A 17,360-nucleotide genomic window follows, 5' to 3' on the forward strand; every position below is an offset into this window, starting at 1 on the left:
TCTGCTGCTGGACAGCCAGCAGCAGCAGCAGCAGGAGAGGTAATTAATCAGCAACCCTCCTGCTAAGGGTAGACAGCTGCTCGTTCCACCCCCCCCCCCGCCTTAATTGGTTCTCCTCCCTTCCAACGGTGTTGAGGCGGGTGGGAACAGCCGGGGGTTGAGGGTACTGTGCTAAAAGAGGTGGAGTTATGCAGATCTAAAACGCGTGGATTGCAGCAGCAGCAAGCCGAAAAGTGCAGGCATGTGAGGGATCTAGAGGTTGACAGCATGTCTTCTTAACGGGAGTCCAGGTGGCCATCTCCACAAATGGACTTTTCAGAATCCTTGGGTGGCACCGTAGTCGGAAACCAATTCTGGTTATCGCTACTCGGCCTTTTGGCTAAGATCAAGTGTAGTATCTGTTCTTATCAGTTTAATATCTGATACGTCCCCTATCTGGGGACCATATATTAAATGGATTTTTAGAACAGGGAGATGGAAAAAGAGCTTGCTCTGTCCACTCCACGCATTGACCTGGTATTGCAGTATCTCCAGGAGCGGTGCACCCCTTCTTTAATGCAGTTTCTAAAATCAGAAAGAATTGAATTCAATGCTTTTTGTTCATTTTGCTTGTTTGTCGGATTTTGGGATGGACTCTTTGGCTTTGCTTTTCTTCTCCTCATTGGATTTTTCATGTTAAAAGTTGCAGAAGCCAGATGACAAGCTCATTTTGGTTCAACTTCAGCAACTGTGCATTGCATTGCCATGTAATGTAATGTAATGCAATGCTATCTATCTAGCTCTCCCTCTATACTTCCTTTTGGATAAACAGACATATTAGGCAAGCATTTTGGAGCTTTCACCTAAATAACTACAGGTGGTGAGATAAGCTGCACAATATAATTGACCTTTCAGTATATTGTTGCACACACACCATCTATTTAGCAAATGCCCTTGTTATCAACAGCAGCCTTTTAAACTCACCTGAGCTAACAGGTATGTGAGCTGGTTACTCTGCTGCGCTTAAAATTTCTTTTTTGGTTTGCTACAATGCCTTTTCTGAAACGTTGTCTCCCTCTGCTGGAACACTGACTTCTTTCATTTAATGCCTGCAGACTATAAAAGAGAAACCAACCCAAAAAGTTTGGTTGATTAGTCTGTGGCATTCTTTTAAACTGTTGCTTATGGCGGTCTCTGTGAGCTTCTCAGTGACATTCAGCCATCCAGGTATCCCGCCTGCAGTAGACGGAATGTGGCAATGGAACGCTGGCTGCGCGTGTCATAATAGGCTCTGAGCCTTTATATACCTGCGCACAGCAGCAGCCACCTTCAGTCTGCTGCTGGACAGCCAGCAGCAGCAGCAGCAGGAGAGGTAATTAATCAGCAACCCTCCTGCTAAGGGTAGACAGCTGCTCGTTCCACCCCCCCCCCCCGCCTTAATTGGTTCTCCTCCCTTCCAACGGTGTTGAGGCGGGTGGGAACAGCCGGGGGTTGAGGGTACTGTGCTAAAAGAGGTGGAGTTATGCAGATCTAAAACGCGTGGATTGCAGCAGCAGCTAGCCGAAAAGTGCAGGCATGTGAGGGATCTAGAGGTTGACAGCATGTCTTCTTAACGGGAGTCCAGGTGGCCATCTCCACAAATGGACTTTTCAGAATCCTTGGGTGGCACCGTAGTCGGAAACCAATTCTGGTTATCGCTTCTCGGCCTTTTGGCTAAGATCAAGTGTAGTATCTGTTCTTATCAGTTTAATATCTGATACGTCCCCTATCTGGGGACCATATATTAAATGGATTTTTAGAACAGGGAGATGGAAAAAGAGCTTGCTCTGTCCACTCCACGCATTGACCTGGTATTGCAGTATCTCCAGGACCGGTGCACCCCTTCTTTAATGCAGTTTCTAAAATCAGAAAGAATTGAATTCAATGCTTTTTGTTCATTTTGCTTGTTTGTCGGATTTTGGGATGGAATCTTTGGCTTTGCTTTTCTTCTCCTCATTGGATTTTTCATGTTAAAAGTTGCAGAAGCCAGATGACAAGCTCATTTTGGTTCAACTTCAGCAACTGTGCATTGCATTGCCATGTAATGTAATGTAATGCAATGCTATCTATCTAGCTCTCCCTCTATACTTCCTTTTGGATAAACATACATATTAGGCAAGCATTTTGGAGCTTTCACCTAAATAACTACAGGTGGTGAGATAAGCTGCACAATATAATTGACCTTTCAGTATATTGTTGCACACACACCATCTATTTAGCAAATCCCCTTGTTATCAACAGCAGCCTTTTAAACTCACCTGAGCTAACAGGTATGTGAGCTGGTTACTCTGCTGCGCTTAAAATTTCTTTTTTGGTTTGCTACAATGCCTTTTCTGAAACGTTGTCTCCCTCTGCTGGAACACTGACTTCTTTCATTTAATGCCTGCAGACTATAAAAGAGAAACCAACCCAAAAAGTTTGGTTGATTAGTCTGTGGCATTCTTTTAAACTGTTGCTTATGGCGGTCTCTGTGAGCTTCTCAGTGACATTCAGCCATCCAGGTATCCCGCCTGCAGTAGACGGAATGTGGCAATGGAACGCTGGCTGCGCGTGTCATAATAGGCTCTGAGCCTTTATATACCTGCGCACAGCAGCAGCCACCTTCAGTCTGCTGCTGGACAGCCAGCAGCAGCAGCAGCAGGAGAGGTAATTAATCAGCAACCCTCCTGCTAAGGGTAGACAGCTGCTCGTTCCACCCCCCCCCCCGCCTTAATTGGTTCTCCTCCCTTCCAACGGTGTTGAGGCGGGTGGGAACAGCCGGGGGTTGAGGGTACTGTGCTAAAAGAGGTGGAGTTATGCAGATCTAAAACGCGTGGATTGCAGCAGCAGCAAGCCGAAAAGTGCAGGCATGTGAGGGATCTAGAGGTTGACAGCATGTCTTCTCAACGGGAGTCCAGGTGGCCATCTCCACAAATGGACTTTTCAGAATCCTTGGGTGGCACCGTAGTCGGAAACCAATTCTGGTTATCGCTTCTCGGCCTTTTGGCTAAGATCAAGTGTAGTATCTGTTCTTATCAGTTTAATATCTGATACGTCCCCTATCTGGGGACCATATATTAAATGGATTTTTAGAACAGGGAGATGGAAAAAGAGCTTGCTCTGTCCACTCCACGCATTGACCTGGTATTGCAGTATCTCCAGGACCGGTGCACCCCTTCTTTAATGCAGTTTCTAAAATCAGAAAGAATTGAATTCAATGCTTTTTGTTCATTTTGCTTGTTTGTCGGATTTTGGGATGGACTCTTTGGCTTTGCTTTTCTTCTCCTCATTGGATTTTTCATGTTAAAAGTTGCAGAAGCCAGATGACAAGCTCATTTTGGTTCAACTTCAGCAACTGTGCATTGCATTGCCATGTAATGTAATGTAATGCAATGCTATCTATCTAGCTCTCCCTCTATACTTCCTTTTGGATAAACAGACATATTAGGCAAGCATTTTGGAGCTTTCACCTAAATAACTACAGGTGGTGAGATAAGCTGCACAATATAATTGACCTTTCAGTATATTGTTGCACACACACCATCTATTTAGCAAATGCCCTTGTTATCAACAGCAGCCTTTTAAACTCACCTGAGCTAACAGGTATGTGACCTGGTTACTCTGCTGCGCTTAAAATTTCTTTTTTGGTTTGCTACAATGCCTTTTCTGAAACGTTGTCTCCCTCTGCTGGAACACTGACTTCTTTCATTTAATGCCTGCAGACTATAAAAGAGAAACCAACCCAAAAAGTTTGGTTGATTAGTCTGTGGCATTCTTTTAAACTGTTACTTATGGCGGTCTCTGTGAGCTTCTCAGTGACATTCAGCCATCCAGGTATCCCGCCTGCAGTAGACGGAATGTGGCAATGGAACGCTGGCTGCGCGTGTCATAATAGGCTCTGAGCCTTTATATACCTGCGCACAGCAGCAGCCACCTTCAGTCTGCTGCTGGACAGCCAGCAGCAGCAGCAGCAGGAGAGGTAATTAATCAGCAACCCTCCTGCTAAGGGTAGACAGCTGCTCGTTCCACCCCCCCCCCGCCTTAATTGGTTCTCCTCCCTTCCAACGGTGTTGAGGCGGGTGGGAACAGCCGGGGGTTGAGGGTACTGTGCTAAAAGAGGTGGAGTTATGCAGATCTAAAACGCGTGGATTGCAGCAGCAGCAAGCCGAAAAGTGCAGGCATGTGAGGGATCTAGAGGTTGACAGCATGTCTTCTTAACGGGAGTCCAGGTGGCCATCTCCACAAATGGACTTTTCAGAATCCTTGGGTGGCACCGTAGTCGGAAACCAATTCTGGTTATCGCTTCTCGGCCTTTTGGCTAAGATCAAGTGTAGTATCTGTTCTTATCAGTTTAATATCTGATACGTCCCCTATCTGGGGACCATATATTAAATGGATTTTAGAACAGGGAGATGGAAAAAGAGCTTGCTCTGTCCACTCCACGCATTGACCTGGTATTGCAGTATCTCCAGGACCGGTGCACCCCTTCTTTAATGCAGTTTCTAAAATCAGAAAGAATTGAATTCAATGCTTTTTGTTCATTTTGCTTGTTTGTTGGATTTTGGGATGGACTCTTTGGCTTTGCTTTTCTTCTCCTCATTGGATTTTTCATGTTAAAAGTTGCAGAAGCCAGATGACAAGCTCATTTTGGTTCAACTTCAGCAACTGTGCATTGCATTGCCATGTAATGTAATGTAATGCAATGCTATCTATCTAGCTCTCCCTCTATACTTCCTTTTGGATAAACAGACATATTAGGCAAGCATTTTGGAGCTTTCACCTAAATAACTACAGGTGGTGAGATAAGCTGCACAATATAATTGACCTTTCAGTATATTGTTGCACACACACCATCTATTTAGCAAATGCCCTTGTTATCAACAGCAGCCTTTTAAACTCACCTGAGCTAACAGGTATGTGAGCTGGTTACTCTGCTGCGCTTAAAATTTCTTTTTTGGTTTGCTACAATGCCTTTTCTGAAACGTTGTCTCCCTCTGCTGGAACACTGACTTCTTTCATTTAATGCCTGCAGACTATAAAAGAGAAACCAACCCAAAAAGTTTGGTTGATTAGTCTGTGGCATTCTTTTAAACTGTTGCTTATGGCGGTCTCTGTGAGCTTCTCAGTGACATTCAGCCATCCAGGTATCCCGCCTGCAGTAGACGGAATGTGGCAATGGAACGCTGGCTGCGCGTGTCATAATAGGCTCTGAGCCTTTATATACCTGCGCACAGCAGCAGCCACCTTCAGTCTGCTGCTGGACAGCCAGCAGCAGCAGCAGCAGGAGAAGTAATTAATCAGCAACCCTCCTGCTAAGGGTAGACAGCTGCTCGTTCCACCCCCCCCCCCCGCCTTAATTGGTTCTCCTCCCTTCCAACGGTGTTGAGGCGGGTGGGAACAGCCGGGGGTTGAGGGTACTGTGCTAAAAGAGGTGGAGTTATGCAGATCTAAAACGCGTGGATTGCAGCAGCAGCAAGCCGAAAAGTGCAGGCATGTGAGGGATCTAGAGGTTGACAGCATGTCTTCTTAACGGGAGTCCAGGTGGCCATCTCCACAAATGGACTTTTCAGAATCCTTGGGTGGCACCGTAGTCGGAAACCAATTCTGGTTATCGCTTCTCGGCCTTTTGGCTAAGATCAAGTGTAGTATCTGTTCTTATCAGTTTAATATCTGATACGTCCCCTATCTGGGGACCATATATTAAATGGATTTTTAGAACAGGGAGATGGAAAAAGAGCTTGCTCTGTCCACTCCACGCATTGACCTGGTATTGCAGTATCTCCAGGACCGGTGCACCCCTTCTTTAATGCAGTTTCTAAAATAAGAAAGAATTGAATTCAATGCTTTTTGTTCATTTTGCTTGTTTGTCGGATTTTGGGATGGACTCTTTGGCTTTGCTTTTCTTCTCCTCATTGGATTTTTCATGTTAAAAGTTGCAGAAGCCAGATGACAAGCTCATTTTGGTTCAACTTCAGCAACTGTGCATTGCATTGCCATGTAATGTAATGTAATGCAATGCTATCTATCTAGCTCTCCCTCTATACTTCCTTTTGGATAAACAGACATATTAGGCAAGCATTTTGGAGCTTTCACCTAAATAACTACAGGTGGTGAGATAAGCTGCACAATATAATTGACCTTTCAGTATATTGTTGCACACACACCATCTATTTAGCAAATGCCCTTGTTATCAACAGCAGCCTTTTAAACTCACCTGAGCTAACAGGTATGTGAGCTGGTTACTCTGCTGCGCTTAAAATTTCTTTTTTGGTTTGCTACAATGCCTTTTCTGAAACGTTGTCTCCCTCTGCTGGAACACTGACTTCTTTCATTTAATGCCTGCAGACTATAAAAGAGAAACCAACCCAAAAAGTTTGGTTGATTAGTCTGTGGCATTCTTTTAAACTGTTGCTTATGGCGGTCTCTGTGAGCTTCTCAGTGACATTCAGCCATCCAGGTATCCCGCCTGCAGTAGACGGAATGTGGCAATGGAACGCTGGCTGCGCGTGTCATAATAGGCTCTGAGCCTTTATATACCTGCGCACAGCAGCAGCCACCTTCAGTCTGCTGCTGGACAGCCAGCAGCAGCAGCAGCAGGAGAGGTAATTAATCAGCAACCCTCCTGCTAAGGGTAGACAGCTGCTCGTTCCACCCCCCCCCCCGCCTTAATTGGTTCTCCTCCCTTCCAACGGTGTTGAGGCGGGTGGGAACAGCCGGGGGTTGAGGGTACTGTGCTAAAAGAGGTGGAGTTATGCAGATCTAAAACGCGTGGATTGCAGCAGCAGCAAGCCGAAAACTGCAGGCATGTGAGGGATCTAGAGGTTGACAGCATGTCTTCTTAACGGGAGTCCAGGTGGCCATCTCCACAAATGGACTTTTCAGAATCCTTGGGTGGCACCGTAGTCGGAAACCAATTCTGGTTATCGCTTCTCGGCCTTTTGGCTAAGATCAAGTGTAGTATCTGTTCTTATCAGTTTAATATCTGATACGTCCCCTATCTGGGGACCATATATTAAATGGATTTTTAGAACAGGGAGATGGAAAAAGAGCTTGCTCTGTCCACTCCACGCATTGACCTGGTATTGCAGTATCTCCAGGACAGGTGCACCCCTTCTTTAATGCAGTTTCTAAAATCAGAAAGAATTGAATTCAATGCTTTTTGTTCATTTTGCTTGTTTGTCGGATTTTGGGATGGACTCTTTGGCTTTGCTTTTCTTCTCCTCATTGGATTTTTCATGTTAAAAGTTGCAGAAGCCAGATGACAAGCTCATTTTGGTTCAACTTCAGCAACTGTGCATTGCATTGCCATGTAATGTAATGTAATGCAATGCTATCTATCTAGCTCTCCCTCTATACTTCCTTTTGGATAAACAGACATATTAGGCAAGCATTTTGGAGCTTTCACCTAAATAACTACAGGTGGTGAGATAAGCTGCACAATATAATTGACCTTTCAGTATATTGTTGCACACACACCATCTATTTAGCAAATGCCCTTGTTATCAACAGCAGCCTTTTAAACTCACCTGAGCTAACAGGTATGTGAGCTGGTTACTCTGCTGCACTTAAAATTTCTTTTTTGGTTTGCTACAATGCCTTTTCTGAAACGTTGTCTCCCTCTGCTGGAACACTGACTTCTTTCATTTAATGCCTGCAGACTATAAAAGAGAAACCAACCCAAAAAGTTTGGTTGATTAGTCTGTGGCATTCTTTTAAACTGTTGCTTATGGCGGTCTCTGTGAGCTTCTCAGTGACATTCAGCCATCCAGGTATCCCGCCTGCAGTAGACGGAATGTGGCAATGGAACGCTGGCTGCGCGTGTCATAATAGGCTCTGAGCCTTTATATACCTGCGCACAGCAGCAGCCACCTTCAGTCTGCTGCTGGACAGCCAGCAGCAGCAGCAGGAGAGGTAATTAATCAGCAACCCTCCTGCTAAGGGTAGACAGCTGCTCGTTCCACCCCCCCCCCCTGCCTTAATTGGTTCTCCTCCCTTCCAACGGTGTTGAGGCGGGTGGGAACAGCCGGGGGTTGAGGGTACTGTGCTAAAAGAGGTGGAGTTATGCAGATCTAAAACGCGTGGATTGCAGCAGCAGCAAGCCGAAAAGTGCAGGCATGTGAGGGATCTAGAGGTTGACAGCATGTCTTCTTAACGGGAGTCCAGGTGGCCATCTCCACAAATGGACTTTTCAGAATCCTTGGGTGGCACCGTAGTCGGAAACCAATTCTGGTTATCGCTTCTCGGCCTTTTGGCTAAGATCAAGTGCAGTATCTGTTCTTATCAGTTTAATATCCGATACGTCCCCTATCTGGGGACCATATATTAAATGGATTTTTAGAACAGGGAGATGGAAAAAGAGCTTGCTCTGTCCACTCCACGCATTGACCTGGTATTGCAGTATCTCCAGGACCGGTGCACCCCTTCTTTAATGCAGTTTCTAAAATCAGAAAGAATTGAATTCAATGCTTTTTGTTCATTTTGCTTGTTTGTCGGATTTTGGGATGGACTCTTTGGCTTTGCTTTTCTTCTCCTCATTGGATTTTTCATGTTAAAAGTTGCAGAAGCCAGATGACAAGCTCATTTTGGTTCAACTTCAGCAACTGTGCATTGCATTGCCATGTAATGTAATGTAATGCAATGCTATCTATCTAGCTCTCCCTCTATACTTCCTTTTGGATAAACAGACATATTAGGCAAGCATTTTGGAGCTTTCACCTAAATAACTACAGGTGGTGAGATAAGCTGCACAATATAATTGACCTTTCAGTATATTGTTGCACACACACCATCTATTTAGCAAATGCCCTTGTTATCAACAGCAGCCTTTTAAACTCACCTGAGCTAACAGGTATGTGAGCTGGTTACTCTGCTGCGCTTAAAATTTCTTTTTTGGTTTGCTACAATGCCTTTTCTGAAACGTTGTCTCCCTCTGCTGGAACACTGACTTCTTTCATTTAATGCCTGCAGACTATAAAAGAGAAACCAACCCAAAAAGTTAGGTTGATTAGTCTGTGGCATTCTTTTAAACTGTTGCTTATGGCGGTCTCTGTGAGCTTCTCAGTGACATTCAGCCATCCAGGTATCCCGCCTGCAGTAGACGGAATGTGGCAATGGAACGCTGGCTGCGCGTGTCATAATAGGCTCTGAGCCTTTATATACCTGCGCACAGCAGCAGCCACCTTCAGTCTGCTGCTGGACAGCCAGCAGCAGCAGCAGCAGGAGAGGTAATTAATCAGCAACCCTCCTGCTAAGGGTAGACAGCTGCTCGTTCCACCCCCCCCCCGCCTTAATTGGTTCTCCTCCCTTCCAACGGTGTTGAGGCGGGTGGGAACAGCCGGGGGTTGAGGGTACTGTGCTAAAAGAGGTGGAGTTATGCAGATCTAAAACGCGTGGATTGCAGCAGCAGCAAGCCGAAAAGTGCAGGCATGTGAGGGATCTAGAGGTTGACAGCATGTCTTCTTAACGGGAGTCCAGGTGGCCATCTCCACAAATGGACTTTTCAGAATCCTTGGGTGGCACCGTAGTCGGAAACCAATTCTGGTTATCGCTTCTCGGCCTTTTGGCTAAGATCAAGTGTAGTATCTGTTCTTATCAGTTTAATATCTGATACGTCCCCTATCTGGGGACCATATATTAAATGGATTTTTAGAACAGGGAAATGGAAAAAGAGCTTGCTCTGTCCACTCCACGCATTGACCTGGTATTGCAGTATCTCCAGGACCGGTGCACCCCTTCTTTAATGCAGTTTCTAAACTCAGAAAGAATTGAATTCAATGCTTTTTGTTCATTTTGCTTGTTTGTCGGATTTTGGGATGGACTCTTTGGCTTTGCTTTTCTTCTCCTAATTGGATTTTTCATGTTAAAAGTTGCAGAAGCCAGATGACAAGCTCATTTTGGTTCAACTTCAGCAACTGTGCATTGCATTGCCATGTAATGTAATGTAATGCAATGCTATCTATCTAGCTCTCCCTCTATACTTCCTTTTGGATAAACAGACATATTAGGCAAGCATTTTGGAGCTTTCACCTAAATAACTACAGGTGGTGAGATAAGCTGCACAATATAATTGACCTTTCAGTATATTGTTGCACACACACCATCTATTTAGCAAATGCCCTTGTTATCAACAGCAGCCTTTTAAACTCACCTGAGCTAACAGGTATGTGAGCTGGTTACTCTGCTGCGCTTAAAATTTCTTTTTTGGTTTGCTACAATGCCTTTTCTGAAACGTTGTCTCCCTCTGCTGGAACACTGACTTCTTTCATTTAATGCCTGCAGACTATAAAAGAGAAACCAACCCAAAAAGTTTGGTTGATTAGTCTGTGGCATTCTTTTAAACTGTTGCTTATGGCGGTCTCTGTGAGCTTCTCAGTGACATTCAGCCATCCAGGTATCCCGCCTGCAGTAGACGGAATGTGGCAATGGAACGCTGGCTGCGCGTGTCATAATAGGCTCTGAGCCTTTATATACCTGCGCACAGCAGCAGCCACCTTCAGTCTGCTGCTGGACAGCCAGCAGCAGCAGCAGCAGGAGAGGTAATTAATCAGCAACCCTCCTGCTAAGGGTAGACAGCTGCTTGTTCCACCCCCCCCCCGCCTTAATTGGTTCTCCTCCCTTCCAACGGTGTTGAGGCGGGTGGGAACAGCCGGGGGTTGAGGGTACTGTGCTAAAAGAGGTGGAGTTATGCAGATCTAAAACGCGTGGATTGCAGCAGCAGCAAGCCGAAAAGTGCAGGCATGTGAGGGATCTAGAGGTTGACAGCATGTCTTCTTAACGGGAGTCCAGGTGGCCATCTCCACAAATGGACTTTTCAGAATCCTTGGGTGGCACCGTAGTCGGAAACCAATTCTGGTTATCGCTTCTCGGCCTTTTGGCTAAGATCAAGTGTAGTATCTGTTCTTATCAGTTTAATATCTGATACGTCCCCTATCTGGGGACCATATATTAAATGGATTTTTAGAACAGGGAGATGGAAAAAAGCTTGCTCTGTCCACTCCACGCATTGACCTGGTATTGCAGTATCTCCAGGACCGGTGCACCCCTTCTTTAATGCAGTTTCTAAAATCAGAAAGAATTGAATTCAATGCTTTTTGTTCATTTTGCTTGTTTGTCGGATTTTGGGATGGACTCTTTGGCTTTGCTTTTCTTCTCCTCATTGGATTTTTCATGTTAAAAGTTGCAGAAGCCAGATGACAAGCTCATTTTGGTTCAACTTCAGCAACTGTGCATTGCATTGCCATGTAATGTAATGTAATGCAATGCTATCTATCTAGCTCTCCCTCTATACTTCCTTTTGGATAAACAGACATATTAGGCAAGCATTTTGGAGCTTTCACCTAAATAACTACAGGTGGTGAGATAAGCTGCACAATATAATTGACCTTTCAGTATATTGTTGCACACACACCATCTATTTAGCAAATGCCCTTGTTATCAACAGCAGCCTTTTAAACTCACCTGAGCTAACAGGTATGTGAGCTGGTTACTCTGCTGCGCTTAAAATTTCTTTTTTGGTTTGCTACAATGCCTTTTCTGAAACGTTGTCTCCCTCTGCTGGAACACTGACTTCTTTCATTTAATGCCTGCAGACTATAAAAGAGAAACCAACCCAAAAAGTTTGGTTGATTAGTCTGTGGCATTCTTTTAAACTGTTGCTTATGGCGGTCTCTGTGAGCTTCTCAGTGACATTCAGCCATCCAGGTATCCCGCCTGCAGTAGACGGAATGTGGCAATGGAACGCTGGCTGCGCGTGTCATAATAGGCTCTGAGCCTTTATATACCTGCGCACAGCAGCAGCCACCTTCAGTCTGCTGCTGGACAGCCAGCAGCAGCAGCAGCAGGAGAGGTAATTAATCAGCAACCCTCCTGCTAAGGGTAGACAGCTGCTCGTTCCACCCCCCCCCCGCCTTAATTGGCTCTCCTCCCTTCCAACGGTGTTGAGGCGGGTGGGAACAGCCGGGGGTTGAGGGTACTGTGCTAAAAGAGGTGGAGTTATGCAGATCTAAAACGCGTGGATTGCAGCAGCAGCAAGCCGAAAAGTGCAGGCATGTGAGGGATCTAGAGGTTGACAGCATGTCTTCTTAACGGGAGTCCAGGTGGCCATCTCCACAAATGGACTTTTCAGAATCCTTGGGTGGCACCGTAGTCGGAAACCAATTCTGGTTATCGCTTCTCGGCCTTTTGGCTAAGATCAAGTGTAGTATCTGTTCTTATCAGTTTAATATCTGATACGTCCCCTATCTGGGGACCATATATTAAATGGATTTTTAGAACAGGGAGATGGAAAAAGAGCTTGCTCTGTCCACTCCACGCATTGACCTGGTATTGCAGTATCTCCAGGACCGGTGCACCCCTTCTTTAATGCAGTTTCTAAAATCAGAAAGAATTGAATTCAATGCTTTTTGTTCATTTTGCTTGTTTGTCGGATTTTGGGATGGACTCTTTGGCTTTGCTTTTCTTCTCCTCATTGGATTTTTCATGTTAAAAGTTGCAGAAGCCAGATGACAAGCTCATTTTGGTTCAACTTCAGCAACTGTGCATTGCATTGCCATGTAATGTAATGTAATGCAATGCTATCTATCTAGCTCTCCCTCTATACTTCCTTTTGGATAAACAGACATATTAGGCAAGCATTTTGGAGCTTTCACCTAAATAACTACAGGTGGTGAGATAAGCTGCACAATATAATAGACCTTTCAGTATATTGTTGCACACACACCATCTATTTAGCAAATGCCCTTGTTATCAACAGCAGCCTTTTAAACTCACCTGAGCTAACAGGTATGTGAGCTGGTTACTCTGCTGCGCTTAAAATTTCTTTTTTGGTTTGCTACAATGCCTTTTCTGAAACGTTGTCTCCCTCTGCTGGAACACTGACTTCTTTCATTTAATGCCTGCAGACTATAAAAGAGAAACCAACCCAAAAAGTTTGGTTGATTAGTCTGTGGCATTCTTTTAAACTGTTGCTTATGGCGGTCTCTGTGAGCTTCTCAGTGACATTCAGCCATCCAGGTATCCCGCCTGCAGTAGACGGAATGTGGCAATGGAACGCTTGCTGCGCGTGTCATAATAGGCTCTGAGCCTTTATATACCTGCGCACAGCAGCAGCCACCTTCAGTCTGCTGCTGGACAGCCAGCAGCAGCAGCAGCAGGAGAGGTAATTAATCAGCAACCCTCCTGCTAAGGGTAGACAGCTGCTCGTTCCACCCCCCCCCCGCCTTAATTGGTTCTCCTCCCTTCCAACGGTGTTGAGGCGGGTGGGAACAGCCGGGGGTTGAGGGTACTGTGCTAAAAGAGGTGGAGTTATGCAGATCTAAAACGCGTGGATTGCAGCAGCAGCAAGCTGAAAAGTGCAGGCATGTGAGGGATCTAGAGGTTGACAGCATGTCTTCTTAACGGGAGTCCAGGTGGCCATCTCCACAAATGGACTTTTCAGAATCCTTGGGTGGCACCGTAGTCGGAAACCAATTCTGGTTATCGCTTCTCGGCCTTTTGGCTAAGATCAAGTGTAGTATCTGTTCTTATCAGTTTAATATCTGATACGTCCCCTATCTGGGGACCATATATTAAATGGATTTTTAGAACAGGGAGATGGAAAAAGAGCTTGCTCTGTCCACTCCACGCATTGACCTGGTATTGCAGTATCTCCAGGACCGGTGCACCCCTTCTTTAATGCAGTTTCTAAAATCAGAAAGAATTGAATTCAATGCTTTTTGTTCATTTTGCTTGTTTGTCGGATTTTGGGATGGACTCTTTGGCTTTGCTTTTCTTCTCCTCATTGGATTTTTCATGTTAAAAGTTGCAGAAGCCAGATGACAAGCTCATTTTGGTTCAACTTCAGCAACTGTGCATTGCATTGCCATGTAATGTAATGTAATGCAATGCTATCTATCTAGCTCTCCCTCTATACTTCCTTTTGGATAAACAGACATATTAGGCAAGCATTTTGGAGCTTTCACCTAAATAACTACAGGTGGTGAGATAAGCTGCACAATATAATTGACCTTTCAGTATATTGTTGCACACACACCATCTATTTAGCAAATGCCCTTGTTATCAACAGCAGCCTTTTAAACTCACCTGAGCTAACAGGTATGTGAGCTGGTTACTCTGCTGCGCTTAAAATTTCTTTTTTGGTTTGCTACAATGCCTTTTCTGAAACGTTGTCTCCCTCTGCTGGAACACTGACTTCTTTCATTTAATGCCTGCAGACTATAAAAGAGAAACCAACCCAAAAAGTTTGGTTGATTAGTCTGTGGCATTCTTTTAAACTGTTGCTTATGGCGGTCTCTGTGAGCTTCTCAGTGACATTCAGCCATCCAGGTATCCCGCCTGCAGTAGACGGAATGTGGCAATGGAACGCTGGCAGCGCGTGTCATAATAGGCTCTGAGCATTTATATACCTGCGCACAGCAGCAGCCACCTTCAGTCTGCTGCTGGACAGCCAGCAGCAGCAGCAGCAGGAGAGGTAATTAATCAGCAACCCTCCTGCTAAGGGTAGACAGCTGCTCGTTCCACCCCCCCCCCCCGCCTTAATTGGTTCTCCTCCCTTCCAACGGTGTTGAGGCGGGTGGGAACAGCCGGGGGTTGAGGGTACTGTGCTAAAAGAGGTGGAGTTATGCAGATCTAAAACGCGTGGATTGCAGCAGCAGCAAGCCGAAAAGTGCAGGCATGTGAGGGATCTAGAGGTTGACAGCATGTCTTCTTAACGGGAGTCCAGGTGGCCATCTCCACAAATGGACTTTTCAGAATCCTTGGGTGGCACCGTAGTCGGAAACCAATTCTGGTTATCGCTTCTCGGCCTTTTGGCTAAGATCAAGTGTAGTATCTGTTCTTATCAGTTTAATATCTGATACGTCCCCTATCTGGGGACCATATATTAAATGGATTTTTAGAACAGGGAGATGGAAAAAGAGCTTGCTCTGTCCACTCCAAGCATTGACCTGGTATTGCAGTATCTCCAGGACCGGTGCACCCCTTCTTTAATGCAGTTTCTAAAATCAGAAAGAATTGAATTCAATGTTTTTTGTTCATTTTGCTTGTTTGTCGGATTTTGGGATGGACTCTTTGGCTTTGCTTTTCTTCTCCTCATTGGATTTTTCATGTTAAAAGTTGCAGAAGCCAGATGACAAGCTCATTTTGGTTCAACTTCAGCAACTGTGCATTGCATTGCCATGTAATGTAATGTAATGCAATGCTATCTATCTAGCTCTCCCTCTATACTTCCTTTTGGATAAACAGACATATTAGGCAAGCATTTTGGAGCTTTCACCTAAATAACTACAGGTGGTGAGATAAGCTGCACAATATAATTGACCTTTCAGTATATTGTTGCACACACACCATCTATTTAGCAAATGCCCTTGTTATCAACAGCAGCCTTTTAAACTCACCTGAGCTAACAGGTATGTGAGCTGGTTACTCTGCTGCGCTTAAAATTTCTTTTTTGGTTTGCTACAATGCCTTTTCTGAAACGTTGTCTCCCTCTGCTGGAACACTGACTTCTTTCATTTAATGCCTGCAGACTATAAAAGAGAAACCAACCCAAAAAGTTTGGTTGATTAGTCTGTGGCATTCTTTTAAACTGTTGCTTATGGCGGTCTCTGTGAGCTTCTCAGTGACATTCAGCCATCCAAGTATCCCGCCTGCAGTAGACGGAATGTGGCAATGGAACGCTGGCTGCGCGTGTCATAATAGGCTCTGAGCATTTATATACCTGCGCACAGCAGCAGCCACCTTCAGTCTGCTGCTGGACAGCCAGCAGCAGCAGCAGCAGGAGAGGTAATTAATCAGCAACCCTCCTGCTAAGGGTAGACAGCTGCTCGTTCCACCCCCCCCCCGCCTTAATTGGTTCTCCTCCCTTCCAACGGTGTTGAGGCGGGTGGGAACAGCCGGGGGTTGAGGGTACTGTGCTAAAAGAGGTGGAGTTATGCAGATCTAAAACGCGTGGATTGCAGCAGCAGCAAGCCGAAAAGTGCAGGCATGTGAGGGATCTAGAGGTTGACAGCATGTCTTCTTAACGGGAGTCCAGGTGGCCATCTCCACAAATGGACTTTTCAGAATCCTTGGGTGGCACCGTAGTCGGAAACCAATTCTGGTTATCGCTTCTCGGCCTTTTGGCTAAGATCAAGTGTAGTATCTGTTCTTATCAGTTTAATATCTGATACGTCCCCTATCTGGGGACCATATATTAAATGGATTTTTAGAACAGGGAGATGGAAAAAGAGCTTGCTCTGTCCACTCCAAGCATTGACCTGGTATTGCAGTATCTCCAGGACCGGTGCACCCCTTCTTTAATGCAGTTTCTAAAATCAGAAAGAATTGAATTCAATGTTTTTTGTTCATTTTGCTTGTTTGTCGGATTTTGGGATGGACTCTTTGGCTTTGCTTTTCTTCTCCTCATTGGATTTTTCATGTTAAAAGTTGCAGAAGCCAGATGACAAGCTCATTTTGGTTCAACTTCAGCAACTGTGCATTGCATTGCCATGTAATGTAATGTAATGCAATGCTATCTATCTAGCTCTCCCTCTATACTTCCTTTTGGATAAACAGACATATTAGGCAAGCATTTTGGAGCTTTCACCTAAATAACTACAGGTGGTGAGATAAGCTGCACAATATAATTGACCTTTCAGTATATTGTTGCACACACACCATCTATTTAGCAAATGCCCTTGTTATCAACAGCAGCCTTTTAAACTCACCTGAGCTAACAGGTATGTGAGCTGGTTACTCTGCTGCGCTTAAAATTTCTTTTTTGGTTTGCTACAATGCCTTTTCTGAAACGTTGTCTCCCTCTGCTGGAACACTGACTTCTTTCATTTAATGCCTGCAGACTATAAAAGAGAAACCAACCCAAAAAGTTTGGTTGATTAGTCTGTGGCATTCTTTTAAACTGTTGCTTATGGCGGTCTCTGTGAGCTTCTCAGTGACATTCAGCCATCCAGGTATCCCGCCTGCAGTAGACGGAATGTGGCAATGGAACGCTGGCTGCGCGTGTCATAATAGGCTCTGAGCATTTATATACCTGCGCACAGCAGCAGCCACCTTCAGTCTGCTGCTGGACAGCCAGCAGCAGCAGCAGCAGGACAGGTAATTAATCAGCAACCCTCCTGCTAAGGGTAGACAGCTGCTCGTTCCACCCCCCCCCCGCCTTAATTGGTTCTCCTCCCTTCCAACGGTGTTGAGGCGGGTGGGAACAGCCGGGGGTTGAGGGTACTGTGCTAAAAGAGGTGGAGTTATGCAGATCTAAAACGCGTGGATTGCAGCAGCAGCAAGCCGAAAAGTGCAGGCATGTGAGGGATCTAGAGGTTGACAGCATGTCTTCTTAACGGGAGTCCAGGTGGCCATCTCCACAAATGGAC

At 45.3% G+C, this 17,360-nt stretch overlaps 13 non-coding genes across 13 annotated transcripts; all 13 read left to right on the forward strand.

The window, feature by feature from the left end:
• Positions 1-359: 359 nt before the first annotated feature.
• On the forward strand, positions 360-550 carry LOC141222036 (U2 spliceosomal RNA). The gene has a single exon (XR_012289946.1). It is a non-coding gene; the product is annotated as a U2 spliceosomal RNA (small nuclear RNA).
• A 1,122-nt stretch (positions 551-1,672) lies between these two features.
• On the forward strand, positions 1,673-1,863 carry LOC141221934 (U2 spliceosomal RNA). Its single transcript, XR_012289849.1, has one exon. It is a non-coding gene; the product is annotated as a U2 spliceosomal RNA (small nuclear RNA).
• Positions 1,864-2,984: 1,121 nt separating this feature from the next.
• LOC141221935 (U2 spliceosomal RNA) lies at positions 2,985-3,175 on the forward strand. The gene has a single exon (XR_012289850.1). It is a non-coding gene; the product is annotated as a U2 spliceosomal RNA (small nuclear RNA).
• A 1,120-nt stretch (positions 3,176-4,295) lies between these two features.
• On the forward strand, positions 4,296-4,485 carry LOC141222028 (U2 spliceosomal RNA). The gene has a single exon (XR_012289938.1). It is a non-coding gene; the product is annotated as a U2 spliceosomal RNA (small nuclear RNA).
• Positions 4,486-5,607: 1,122 nt separating this feature from the next.
• Positions 5,608-5,798, forward strand: LOC141221936 (U2 spliceosomal RNA). The gene has a single exon (XR_012289851.1). It is a non-coding gene; the product is annotated as a U2 spliceosomal RNA (small nuclear RNA).
• Positions 5,799-6,919: 1,121 nt separating this feature from the next.
• On the forward strand, positions 6,920-7,110 carry LOC141222009 (U2 spliceosomal RNA). The gene has a single exon (XR_012289919.1). It is a non-coding gene; the product is annotated as a U2 spliceosomal RNA (small nuclear RNA).
• A 1,119-nt stretch (positions 7,111-8,229) lies between these two features.
• On the forward strand, positions 8,230-8,420 carry LOC141222037 (U2 spliceosomal RNA). The gene has a single exon (XR_012289947.1). It is a non-coding gene; the product is annotated as a U2 spliceosomal RNA (small nuclear RNA).
• Positions 8,421-9,540: 1,120 nt separating this feature from the next.
• On the forward strand, positions 9,541-9,731 carry LOC141222008 (U2 spliceosomal RNA). Its single transcript, XR_012289918.1, has one exon. It is a non-coding gene; the product is annotated as a U2 spliceosomal RNA (small nuclear RNA).
• Positions 9,732-10,851: 1,120 nt separating this feature from the next.
• Positions 10,852-11,041, forward strand: LOC141222026 (U2 spliceosomal RNA). The gene has a single exon (XR_012289936.1). It is a non-coding gene; the product is annotated as a U2 spliceosomal RNA (small nuclear RNA).
• A 1,120-nt stretch (positions 11,042-12,161) lies between these two features.
• LOC141221938 (U2 spliceosomal RNA) lies at positions 12,162-12,352 on the forward strand. The gene has a single exon (XR_012289852.1). It is a non-coding gene; the product is annotated as a U2 spliceosomal RNA (small nuclear RNA).
• A 1,120-nt stretch (positions 12,353-13,472) lies between these two features.
• Positions 13,473-13,663, forward strand: LOC141221939 (U2 spliceosomal RNA). Its single transcript, XR_012289853.1, has one exon. It is a non-coding gene; the product is annotated as a U2 spliceosomal RNA (small nuclear RNA).
• Positions 13,664-14,785: 1,122 nt separating this feature from the next.
• Positions 14,786-14,976, forward strand: LOC141221984 (U2 spliceosomal RNA). The gene has a single exon (XR_012289895.1). It is a non-coding gene; the product is annotated as a U2 spliceosomal RNA (small nuclear RNA).
• Positions 14,977-16,096: 1,120 nt separating this feature from the next.
• Positions 16,097-16,287, forward strand: LOC141221985 (U2 spliceosomal RNA). The gene has a single exon (XR_012289896.1). It is a non-coding gene; the product is annotated as a U2 spliceosomal RNA (small nuclear RNA).
• The last annotated feature ends 1,073 nt before the right edge of the window (positions 16,288-17,360 follow it).

The sequence above is a fragment of the Phyllobates terribilis genome, unplaced genomic scaffold, assembly GCF_046119375.1.
Source record: "Phyllobates terribilis strain yellow unplaced genomic scaffold, ASM4611937v1 Scaffold_341__1_contigs__length_2033592, whole genome shotgun sequence".
Classification (NCBI taxonomy): Eukaryota; Metazoa; Chordata; class Amphibia; order Anura; family Dendrobatidae; genus Phyllobates; species Phyllobates terribilis.